The sequence below is a fragment of the Podarcis raffonei genome, chromosome 2 (genome assembly GCF_027172205.1).
Source record: "Podarcis raffonei isolate rPodRaf1 chromosome 2, rPodRaf1.pri, whole genome shotgun sequence".
Classification (NCBI taxonomy): domain Eukaryota; kingdom Metazoa; phylum Chordata; class Lepidosauria; order Squamata; family Lacertidae; genus Podarcis; species Podarcis raffonei.
The window spans coordinates 69,435,657-69,448,044 of NC_070603.1; positions in this window are offsets into that span (position 1 = coordinate 69,435,657).

Below are 12,388 nucleotides of genomic sequence, written 5' to 3' on the forward strand. Positions count from 1 at the left end.
GATATGTTTGTGGCATATTTGAAGGATGCCAAGAAACTTCTCATCTGTCTGGATACTACAATGTCCTCTACAAACACTGCTAAAGTTCTGGCTTTCAAGAAACTTCAGTGAGCTACCTGAACATTGTCCTGCTTCTTGGTTGCTTCTATAGCAGAAGACTAGCTACTACAGTGCAAATTCATATTTTGATGCATAGAGACTCAAGGAGTATCTTCGACAAGAACCAAAGATACAAGTTGTCAAATTCAAATCAAAGAAGTTTATGATTATTAGCAGAATGGTTCCTTAAATGTGAAAAAGCTTGTCTTATGGCAGGTAAAACTCCTGCAGGGTTCGCTGTGCCTTTCCTAACTTTTCCAGTGATACACAAGTAAATGAACTTTGTAAGAATGTAGGGGCCAGAGGTTAGTCTAGTACTTGCTTGCTTCCTCTCTCCTTCTCTGGTTTTTATTATTAATATGATTTAGAAATAATTGAATCACTTGTCCTAATCATTTGTCCTTTTTTAAAAATAAACTCCCCCCCCCAAAAAAACCCTATCAGATAATATATGCTCTTGCTATGATAGAAGTGTGAAGATTCAGGATAATGGGGGGAAGGAAGAAAAAACAAAGTGTGTGAGAAGCAGCATATTTTACAGCAAAGGCATATGTTCTGAAATGGTTAAGAGTTTGGTAAAAGCAAGCACTAGATTAGATGACCCAGTTATATTGTCGCTTGCTAAACTCGCTGTTCCGTTGTACCAAAGAACCTAGCTGTTCCTCAGTATGGTGTTTCCTCTGCCTGCAATAGACACTCATCGTTGAAACTGCTGTGGAAATATATATATTCTGAGATCCCTGAATATTTCATGTGCCTGCAAATTAGAGGAAAGTGTCTGCATATATTATGTCCTGGGGCAGGTTTTCCTCATTATGAATGGAGCTTTACCATCAGGTGGCAGCACAAAGCCTTCTTAATGCATGGCTCTCTGTGTCATATTTAATCGCGGAGAAGGAATCTTTGGATCTTTGCTGAATCTCCCCAAGTAACCATAAATACTTCCCAATTTAGAGAGAAATTGACAAGCAAAGATCACGTGCCTCCCAGGAATTAGACCAGATGGATTACAGGGAAAAGAGTCAGAGCAGGGGGCGATCAGGGAGGATTTTGCATCCGTCTCTATTGGGGTACCTGTAAGCTAAAAACCATGGTTTGTCTGGCTTCTGTTGCTGTTAAACTCAAGGAAAAAAGCTTTCTGCCCATAGCATAACTTGACTGTCTGCTTGAACAGATACATTTGGTTGTATTTGGCTAAGTGATACACAGAGTAGACACATTAAGATTAATGAACCTAAGTCATCCATTGATGTCAATGGGTCTACTATGAGTACTCCTGTGGGTCTGCTATGAATACTCTATCTTCAAGGCTTCTGTTGCACAGAGTGGAGTAGCCATATCATCATTCTATTTCAAGGACACAGCCCTTCTGTCTGAGAAACAGCAGGAATGACAGAAACTTACTGAAGTGTAAGGATGATTTGGAAGCACAGCATGGCCCTTTGTATACTATGAAGAAGCACTTCATCCATGTTGTAGAACCTGCTGTAGCACCGCATTCCCAGAGGGTTTCCACATGGATGCAAGATGTGTAGATAAAATACATTTTCAGAATGACACAATTCTGTAATTGTGAGTGCTGAGAAAATATGATGGTCCTGCTGCGGAAGCATACTTTGAGGAAAGACAGCTGGATGCCCCTCAAAAAACAAGTTGACTGTGGTTTTTATTGCATATAAACAGACACCAGTTGTTAGGCATGGAATAACAATTATTCCTGTACATCTGAGTGCAAACAGGATGGTACCTACATCCTTGTAGGGAGCCTCCATGTTTTCTCATCCAACATTCCTTGTGCTTAGGAGTTCAGTGTGACAGCTTTTGCTGTGGAGGAAGAGGTCCTCATTGCAAAGGACCTGGACATCTTTCCCTGGAGGAAATAATGTTTGCCTACCTGACGTCCACTTAAGACTGGAACACTGGTTCCTTCCTATGTCAAACACTAAATTTACCAGACTTGCTCACTGAATTCAAGTCTTGTACACATCTGGAATACTTATTGCTAGCACTAGATTTTTATTAATTTAGCTGAACAAAGTTGAACTTCATTGCTTTCCAAACTTGTGAAAATCAATTTTGTCCTGTTCAAATCACACCTCTTCTGTGACTACGCCTAGAATCTAGGGCCTAGATCGTAAAATGTGTGAGTTAACTTAGGAAAATGTGGTCTTCCTTAGCATTTGCAAATTCAAAATTAAAAAAGAAAAGCTAATGTGTTTTCAGCGATCATGCAATAGGGTCTGAGTCATGAGATACTTATGAACAGGTCTTCAGGCTTTTTAAAAATTTTGCAACTTGTCTTTGGGCCTCTTGTAAAGGGCTCCTGGAGAGACAGAGGTGTGTGTGTGTAAAGTCTATATTCAACTGGACAAACATGGTTTCTCAAGGGAAAATCCCCATTGCTGGAGCTTGGTAAAAAGCTGGAGTCATTCCTGTTCATCTGTTACAGTTTTTAGGAGCCCATGAAGGGGGGGCAGCTTACACCTAAAAGCAAACACAAGGTGTTTATCCTACATGCACTGGTGGCAGCCCAGTTTGGCTATGGCCCCCTCTAATATGTAGATACGGTGGCAAACACAGTCTTGCTGTTGTGTAATATGTGAAATAAGCTCTGTGTAAGGGTCACTTACTGAATATAGTTTGAAAGTTATTTCCTGTGATCTTTCAGCCCTTGAAAGCTGAGTGTTGCTTCCTTGACATGCCTGGGTTTCCATGCGCCTCCCTGGTGAATAAGGCAGACCAGAAATTGACTTATTTCAGGCCCTCCAAAGCTTCAAGCAACAAACACATCAGAACATCAGCTTGGTGATACATAGAGCTATTTTATCAGACGAAGAACCGCATGGGGAAAAGGGGAGGTAGGAGAGAAATATCTGGCCTACTACAGTGTTTTTAAAGCAGGGGTGGGAGAATCGGGTCTTCCAGATGTTGCTGGCTGTTGGCTATGCTCACTTCAGCTGATGGGATCTGAATGAACACCAGTTTCCTCCTCTCTGTTTTAAGGGGCAGGGAATGCCTTTGGTGTCTCTGTCCTTCTGTGCCTTATTACAAACTCGGAAAACAGAACTACGGTTTCCAACTAGGACCTACTCACAAAAAGCAAATGAGGTGGGACGCCTCTGTCTACATTGTTCCACTTCATGCAGCAGCTGGGGGGCTTACAGAATTGACTACCTCTCTACATATAGAAAAGAATGCTTCTGTGTATAGAGAAAGAGCATTCTGCCATATGGCTATGTTTGTGATCTGAAAACAGTTCCATTTCTTGCCAATGAGTCTCTTCATAGGCTTACCACCTCCTCATCTGTTGGCAAGCACTAGTCCCAAACCATGTTTTGAGTTCAGAATACAGTGTGTTAAACTGCTTTCCGGCTGCCTGAACAGAAGAATAAATACCGAATTCTGGGTTTTTAACATCTCTGGCCACACGGGGGTGATGAAGGAGCATTCAGTCGCCCACAGCTTTAAAACTGCAATCCAAAACATGCTTGAAAATGAGCACCATTGATTTCAATGTACTTCTGTGGAGTAAACAAACTCGCTGCTGTGCTAGCTTCCTAATCTGATGTGGGCTGTTTTCCTTGGCTTTGTTGCATGGAGCACTCTCCTCACTGACCAGCTCAATGATTCATAAAACGTAGTTGTGCTTTTCATTGCTGCAGTTTTCTTTCTTGGAATGAAGTGAGTAAGCTGGGACTGGAAAGGGGGAAGGTGCTGCAGGTTAGGCATTTGTTATGTGTTCTCCATTTTACAAAGCTGCTTGGTCCTCTCTGCTGGATTTGTTTCTAGAATATGGTTACCAGACATCCCCGTTTCCTGGGGACAGTCCCCAGATTTACAAATCTGTCCCCGGACAAAATCCATCCCCAGAATGTCCCCGGATTTCATTTAATGACCCCGGATTTATATTTTAAGTGTTGTAGATTTATTAGTAGGGAATGAATGTTGCATGATTGGTTCAACGGCACAAGACACATCATATGGGGACACACACACCCCACGACCCAAATTGGGCCGGGTGTGAAAGCACCCAGCCACCTGGCTAACTGCCCAGCAGCACTCCGGGGCCAGGAAAACCCCAGAGCCAATGCAAGGAGAAGGAGCAGAGGAGAAGGAGAAGGAAGAGAGGGAAAGAGGAAGGAGAAAAAAGAGGGGAGCCCCGACCTTGCTGTGCCACTGCCACCGCTGCTGCTGAGAAGGAGAGGGTGGGCAAGGACACGTGACCAAGCCCAGGCCGGACCCAAGCCTACTCCATGGCAGCTAGCACTCCAAGAGAGCAGCCTGGGGCCCAGAGGAAGGCCGCAAGACAGAGGAGACCATAGAAGAGAAGATATTACTTCTTTTTTTAAAAAATAACTTTTCTCTCTTAAAAAAAAAGTGTCCCTGGGTTCTTTGAAAAAAAATCTGGTAACCTTTTTCTAGAAATATCTGACATTGTGACAAATGTCATTGGAGGGACAACAGCTCAGTGGCAAAGGTCCCAGGTTCAGTCCCTGACATCTCTAGTTATAATGGCTAGAGAGCTGCTGCCTGTCGGACTATGCTGCACTAGATGGGCAAACAGTCTGAGCTGCTTACAAGGCAACTTCCTCTGCTGTGCTCTTGCCCCATCCTCTTGCTTTTTGCTAGCTTTGGCACATAACAACTATTGCCGCAGCTCCAGCTGTGTTTCCTGTTGTTAGTGACATACACACTAAAGATTGTGGACGCTGCAGGTAAACAGTTACATCCATGCATATCTGGTGGACGTGCTTGTTGGCTCAGCAGGCATGTGGATGGAGTCTCTTGCAGAAATGCAGGGTTGGTAGATAACAATGCCTTTGTGTCAAATGTTAGTAAGACTTTCCTAGTGCAGTTTTGTTGCATATGTGGTTGGAGCTACATACTGCGACAAAAGTGCCACCCTACCATACATTCTGGCTCTGAATGAACCTACCTTTCCACTGCTAGATTTCACAAAAGGTTTAATTTATTTATTTGCCCACACTTTCCCACCCAGTGGACACACAAGGCGGTTTGTTACCAGAGAATGTGATCTGAAGTCGTTACATGCAAAATATTCTATTGGTCTAGCATCCTAAAAACAACAGCAACTCAAGAGTTATAAAATAAACGCAAACAGGTAGTGGAACTTATTTCCCAAAAATCTGATGAAACAAGAATGGCTAAACAAATGTCCTACATCACAGCAGAGAGGGAACCACACTGCTGTTATGTGAAAACATAGTGCTACCATAAAGGTTTTCCATAAAGCAGGGTGAAAGAACTTGCTTTTTAGATGCCACCTGAAAAAGCGGTGGGTGGGATATATGAAGAGAGGATTTGTGTCTAGGACAGCATTTTTAAAAAAAAAATCTGGGGATGGGGGAATTGGGCTGCAGGTCAGTCAGCAAAATGGCTTTGGTTGGCAACGTTCTCTTGCATCAAATAAGGAAGTCACCTGACCATGCATCTGGAATAAGTACTTTTTTCTATAAGGCAACATGGACTAAGGGCTGCATCCACTCTTTTTGAGCCTTTGTCACAAGTGCCCCTCCCTTTTCCTGGAGCTGCTTTCCTCTTCTCCATGAAACTAATTCCCTCTCTGCTTCTGAATTGCTTCTTGGCATCCTCCTCTCCACAAAGCCTTTCCTCCTTCACTTTCAACTTAGCTACAATGTTTGCTCTCACTTAAGCCTTTACCTCCCCTGTTATTACATGGGCAGTCATTAAATAGTTTTCAGAGCACAAGGAAGTAAGCAGTGGGGTTCCCCCTAAAGACCTGTCTTCAGACCAGTGCTATTTAAATTACACATAAATGTTGTGGAGCCAGGGTGATCAGTCAAGTAGCCAAGTTTGCAGATGATACCCAAGTTATCAGGATGGTGAAAATTCCAACAGACTGCCAGGAGCTCCAAAAAGAGCTCTCTGATCTTGGAGTTACGATAAACAATTCACCCAAAAAAAAAAAAATCAGTGCTGTGCAGAGCAGTCAAATAGTCAAACTCAATGTGGAAATTATTAGGAAAGGGGTTTAAAACTGCTAGTTGATATCATAATGCCTTTATAAATCTATGGCGGAGCCACATTTGGAATACTGTGTTCAATTCTGATAACTCCACCGCTAAACAATAATCTTGTACTGGAAAGTTACAGAAAAGAGCAATTAATAACACTCATCAGCGCAATGCAGCACTCTCTGAAGAAAGAAAGTATTTTGCATCCTTCCAGTTTAGAAAATGGCATCAATGATAGTAGAGGCTTACAAAATTAGGAATGTTTTTGAAAAAGTGGTTAAAGATCCTTCTCCCTCAATACTAAGAACTTAGGATCACCCAGTTAAATCAACCAGCTCAGAACAGATAAAATGAAACCCTATTTCACATAATGGCATAGCTATAGCTAATGACACCCACTCCAAAAGGGGGGGTCACTAGCTTAAATGGCTTTTAACAATATAAATTAATCGTATATAGAAAAACTATTAAATTAATACATCGGTCAGTGGCTCTTAGCCATCATAGCTAATGAGAATCTTCACATCCAGAGGCAGTATATATCTAAAAACAAGAGCTTGAAGAACATTAGTGGGCTGCTACCTGCATCCCCTGCTCTGTACTAGGTGGGCCCTAGTTCTGATCTAGTAAGGATTTCATATTCTTGCTGCCTTAACATTTTCACACCTGTCATTGTCATTTTAGTTGTGTCCGTGTTAGTAAACTTGGTAAAGGTAATGCAATACCTAGCATACTGTTGGTTCTAAATCAGTGTTTGAAACTCCCATTTTTCTAGGCACATTTTGTGACAGGGAATTTCATTAGTGTGAGCAGTTTCTGAGCTCTGGGCGCAGTACTGCACCAAAGATTTCAGATTAAAACTGCAGGGTGGAAGGAAAGGAGGACCTTTTTCTGCCTCCCCACTTCCAGCTACTCTCTGCAGACTGGAAAAGAGACCCTCTTAAGAATATTAGGGGGGTGGGCAGGGGAAGGGCTAGACCATGTGAAAAATGAACATAATATTTTAGCTGCAGTTTATTTTCAGCTTTGTATTCTTGTTATAAAAAAGCATGCCTAGAATTCTGTTGTTGTGCACATAACCTAGGTTTAAGGTGCCATTTAGCTCCTAGCTTTCATATCTCAGTTTCTAACACTGTTTTAAATGGATATTTACAACAAATAACAGAGACTTGCATGTGAGTCCGTAACTGTCTAACTCAAGCAGTCACTCCAGATTGCATTTTACTCCACCTAAATGCTTCTACTTCTGGTGCCTGGGACCGCTTCCTGTTTTTGTTTGTGTTTTTCAGCCAGGCAGCTGCAATGTGACTTTCAGCCACTACTATACCACTCTTTGTCCTACCTTCTGAGCTTCATTCACAAAATTCCAGCCTCTGAAAACTTCCAGGAGCCAGTAAGAAATGCAGCTGCTTAATACGCTAACCTCAAAAACTGAGTGGGAGTGAGCTGAACTCTCTAGCTCAGACTGTGTCAAATCCCAAGTGGTGTTGACTAAGGCTTTGGACTGTCAGGTTTATGTATGCTGAGCACCTCTTAGCAGGTTGGGCAGACAGTACTCTAAATTTCCCTAAATACCTAGGATCATGAATGGGGAGAATGCTGTTGCATTCTCCTGCCCTGCTTGTAGGATTCCTGGAGGCATCTGGTAGCTGCCTCTGAGAACAGAACACTGGACTGGATAGATCTTTGGTCCAATCCAACAGGGTTCTTAGATTTTTATGACTATAAGCTTCAAGAGCTGTTGTCCTAGGGAGCAGTGCCTGCATAGAGCCAGGACAGGTAAATCAAATCTTAATAATGAAGCTGGTAGTGGCTGATGCAAGAGGTGGAAGTGGCTTGGGTTGGGTCTGCCTGAAAAATGAGCTATATATAGTGGTACCTCAGTTTACGAACTTAATACGTTCCGGAAGTCCGTTCTTAAACCAAAACCGTTCTTAAACTGAGGTGCGTTTTCCCTAATAAGGCCTCCCGCCATTGGTGCTCTTCCACCATTCGGATTCCGTTCTTAGACCAAGGTAAAGTCCTCAAACCAAGACACTATTTCCTGTTTTGCGGAGTTTGTAAACCAAATCGTTCTTAAACCGGACCGTTCTTAAACTGAGGTACCACTGTATTCACAAGGGCATGACTAGTGAATAGGAAGCTTTAAAACTTCCACTGGGCCAGATGTACTGCAGGAGGGCCATATATATTAGCCAAAATAGCAATGAAGCACTTGCTCACTTTGGCCTGTGATAGGTTTTTGCCATTTTGCCCACTGTGGAATTTGCAGTCATGGTTCACTAATGATTCCTCGCTAGATTCTGGCCTAGTGTTATGTCCTACTGATAATTCACACAGCCACATGTCACTGATAAGAGCTAATGGCAACAGATGGGCAGGGTGGAGCTTCCAGGTATGAATTGCTGCACTTCGCTCTGAAAAGTCAGTATTCCCACCACAATAGAAGGAACCTCAAGGCAAGATCAGTAAAACCCTGGGCAGACAATAAACAGTAAATGCACGTTTATTGTGCTGCAAGCTGAGTCCCATCGCGGTCATGGTCCTCATTATTCCCATTTTCCACACTAGTGTTCCTCTCACATTGTGCTATTGCAATGGAGTCTTAAATTGCTTCGGCCTCTTTCTATCTCCTTAGTCTTTTGCTTGCCCCAAGCCCTAGCCCTTCAAGTGCCTACTGAGCCCACATAATGCTTTTGTCTTGGTTCTGGAACTTTCCGCACCCTTCCTGTTGCCTCCTTTCAGCACCCTAAAGCATCCCGGAGCACAAGCCCCCCCACCCCCCGCATCCCATGCCTGCCTGACCTCTTCCCAGAGACGGATCAGACAACCCCTGCTCCTGTCCGTGACTAGAATAGGCCGCCTGGATTAAACATTCCTTCGGCTTGGCTGGGAGGGGGATGGGCTGGGGTTTGCAGTACTAGGAATGGGGAGGCCTGACAGCTACTCCTGGAAGGAATGGAACAAGCTCTTAATTTCTGGCCATTTCTGCAGTGGGAGAGGGAAGAGGGATTAGCATAATCACCTACAGCATTTCCCGGGTAGGCACAGATCAGCGCAGGCATGTGGAATAAGGAGCCCAAGAGGTGCCGCTGGCTGCTGGTCACTCTGAGTCACTCAGTCCATTAGAAACGGGGAGAGGTCAGGTCACTCTGCCAGCTGCCAACTCCAGGCTTCTCCGCCTCAAACGTTCCTCTTTGCGGAGGCCCAGGACTGTGGCTGCAGTGACTGGGGAGATGGAGCCAGTCTTTGGCTTTTGCAGGATGGGGTTGTGTACGGTGTAAGGTGGAACATAAAGCTCCCTTCTGTGTCTTGGCGTGAAGGGTTGCATAAAGCAGTTGGCTGGACGTAGAGGAATGTGCAGCCCGTACACACAAGGGAAATTGAATGCTTTTCACCCCCGAGGGCCACATTGTCTTCTGGGCAACCTTCCAAGGGCCACATGCCACTGGTGGGGGGGACCATAGCCAACAGTGGGTGGAGAAACAAATGCCCATTTTCTCGCTGTTCAATAGGCTAGTTTACACACACATAACACCTCTGTCTTCCATTTAGGCAAACGAGCCATTTCCATAGTTCAGGGGTGCCTTACAGCTAAAAACATGCAAGGAGGGTGCAAAGAAGGACAGCTGAGGGGTGAGGCTGCAGAGAGTCCAAAGGGCCACATGGAGGGGTTGGGGGGGGGTCAGATTCAGCCCTGGCCTTAGGTTCCTCACTCCACCCCGCAAAGCAGACTAGAAATCTCTTCAAAAACAATACATCAAAAAGGCTGAAATGCTCTTCCAGTTAATAACAGAAATACAAAGCACAAAGATGCATACTTGCATCACCACAATTAATTAATTGCATTTCTGTCCCACCATTCCTCTCAAAAGAGCCAGGGCAACACACACATATGTTAGAACAATAATGGGGGGGGAGAGGGAGGGAGGGAGAGGAAGGGATTTAAAAACATATCATTTGGGGTGTGTATGACATTTGTTTGAGACTAATGGCTGTGCTGCTAATATCTGATGAAAGTGTAGGAAGGCAGAGAGTGGGCCTTCAAGTGTATGTATCCTGTGGCCAGGCAAGGCATATCACACTGGAAGCCAAATGTAAAATGGCCTTTGGCAGAGTAAGTGGAGAGTTTTTTTGGAGAGGGGAACCTTCGGTTGGAGCGCTACATTCACAGACCCTCCAAGTGTCCCTAGTTTCCAGAGACATCCATGATTTAGAGAAGCCGTCCTAGTTTCTGATTTGATCCCGGAATGTTACCTTAGGGTGTCCCTATTTTCATTAGTAAAATGTTGGATGATATGGAGTGATCCGACTCCCAAGCCATCTGAAGGCAATCCTGTATAGAGAAGTTTTTTTAATGTTTAATGATTTATTATGTTTATATATATGTTGGAAGCTGCCCAGTGTGACTGGGGCAACCCAGTAAGATGTGGGAGGTATAAATAGAAAAATTATCATTATGGAATGGGACGTCCCTATTTTCATCGGAGAAATGTTGGAGGGTATGCATTCAGCATTCCTTCTCCCTACTTAAAGGGGAGTCTTGCACCTGACAGCAGTTGGGAACTATGGCTGAGTAAGTGGAACACCAAAACCTCTGGGATAACTTGAGGCACATAGAATAAATATATCCCTCCTGTTTCCTTTGAGCTTTCTGCTCTAAATAGCAATGGAGCTGCTGGACATCAGCCACTTTGTTGATGGTTCAGGCCCCAAAGTGGCCTTCATTACCATTAACTGTAGCTCTGTAAAGCCAGCAATACAAGAACACACACAGGGAAAGACTATTAAATTGTAATGAAAGAGCTTTAGGGAAGAGTACCTTGCAATGAGGGATGTTTGAGGGCTGTATCTGAGGCTCGTGGTAGGCTATCTATTGTATAGACATCAAGTTTTTGTACTTGCCTAAGCTTAATTCTCTAGCATTCCAGGCACTGATGGTGCTGATTATGTTATTGTGGGGGGGGGGGGGGCTTACACAGTAGAGTAGAGCTGGCGTGAAAGAGTGATCTGTCCCCCAAAATACGACAGTGACCCTTTAATTTGAGGAGCAATTGTTTCATGAAATCATCCCAACTTTGTTTCACTAAAGCATTTCACCAACTCACATTTATTTGGAACCAAGTTCATTGAATGCAATGGGCCTTACTTCTGATTCGATATGCAGCTGATGCCCTCCCACACACATCCCAAAAGTGGGCAATGAACTCCTTTTAAAGCTTGGAATCTGATTTTAGATAAGGTTATCTTTGGGGCTTTGCAAGGTGTTATTTTTTTTTCTAAATCCAAAGGCAATACAAGTCCTGTACAGTTTCAGGTTTCAAAAATAGTGTGGCATGGAGCAGCATACTGTGACTATGGATTGTATCCAACTAACATTGTGCATGCTGAATAACTTCCATGAACGCAGCAGGATTTCACCTCTTTCTCTTTCCCTGCGTCCCCCAAATTTGCTCAGAGGGTGTCCTATATCCTCTAGAGCAGTTGTAGGGGGTGCAGGGGGGTGAGAGAAAGGTGACATTGCATTGCACTCATGGGTGTAATTCCATGCACACAGTGATTTAGCTGAAAAATAGCCTGCTTCATTCACTTCTCTTTCTTTTGGAGAGGTATTTAACACTGCACCACTCAAACAAAACGGTAAGTGCTAGCTAGAGGAACGATCTACCCACTCTGTAAAAATGGTTTTCTGTATCAGCAGCTGATCTTTATAAGGATGGCCTCCAGGGGAGTGGTAAAAGAGGCAACCATTATTTCTTTTTCAAATTTTATTTATTTATTTTGTTTAAATAGTACAGAAAAAAAGAAAAGAGAAAAGAAAGAAAAATAGATTGAAGACAATCCAAAAACATTGAAAGCAAATATTACATACTTATCATATAATACTCTCCCCCCCACCCGCAGCTTCCCTTCGCCACAATTCAACTTCTTTGAATCCCTATTTCCACCTTTATCTTTGCATTCTCCAAATGTATCATTCTTTGTATTTATCTCTTCTCTTTTCCAATTCATACATATACTTTACATTTTTATTCTAGGCATATTAGCATATCTTTCTTAGAACAATATTTTAACATATAATCTTCAAAACATTTCCATCCCTTTTTTAATTTTTGATTTGACTGATATCTTATGATTGAGGTTAGCTTTGCCAGTTCTAAATATTCATTTAATTTGCAAATCCACTCCTCTTTTGAGGGCAAGATTTGAGATTTCCATTTAGAAGCAATCACTACCCTGGCTGCCGTAGTTGCGTATAGAAAAATTCTTTTTTTTTTTCACTTGCGGTATAT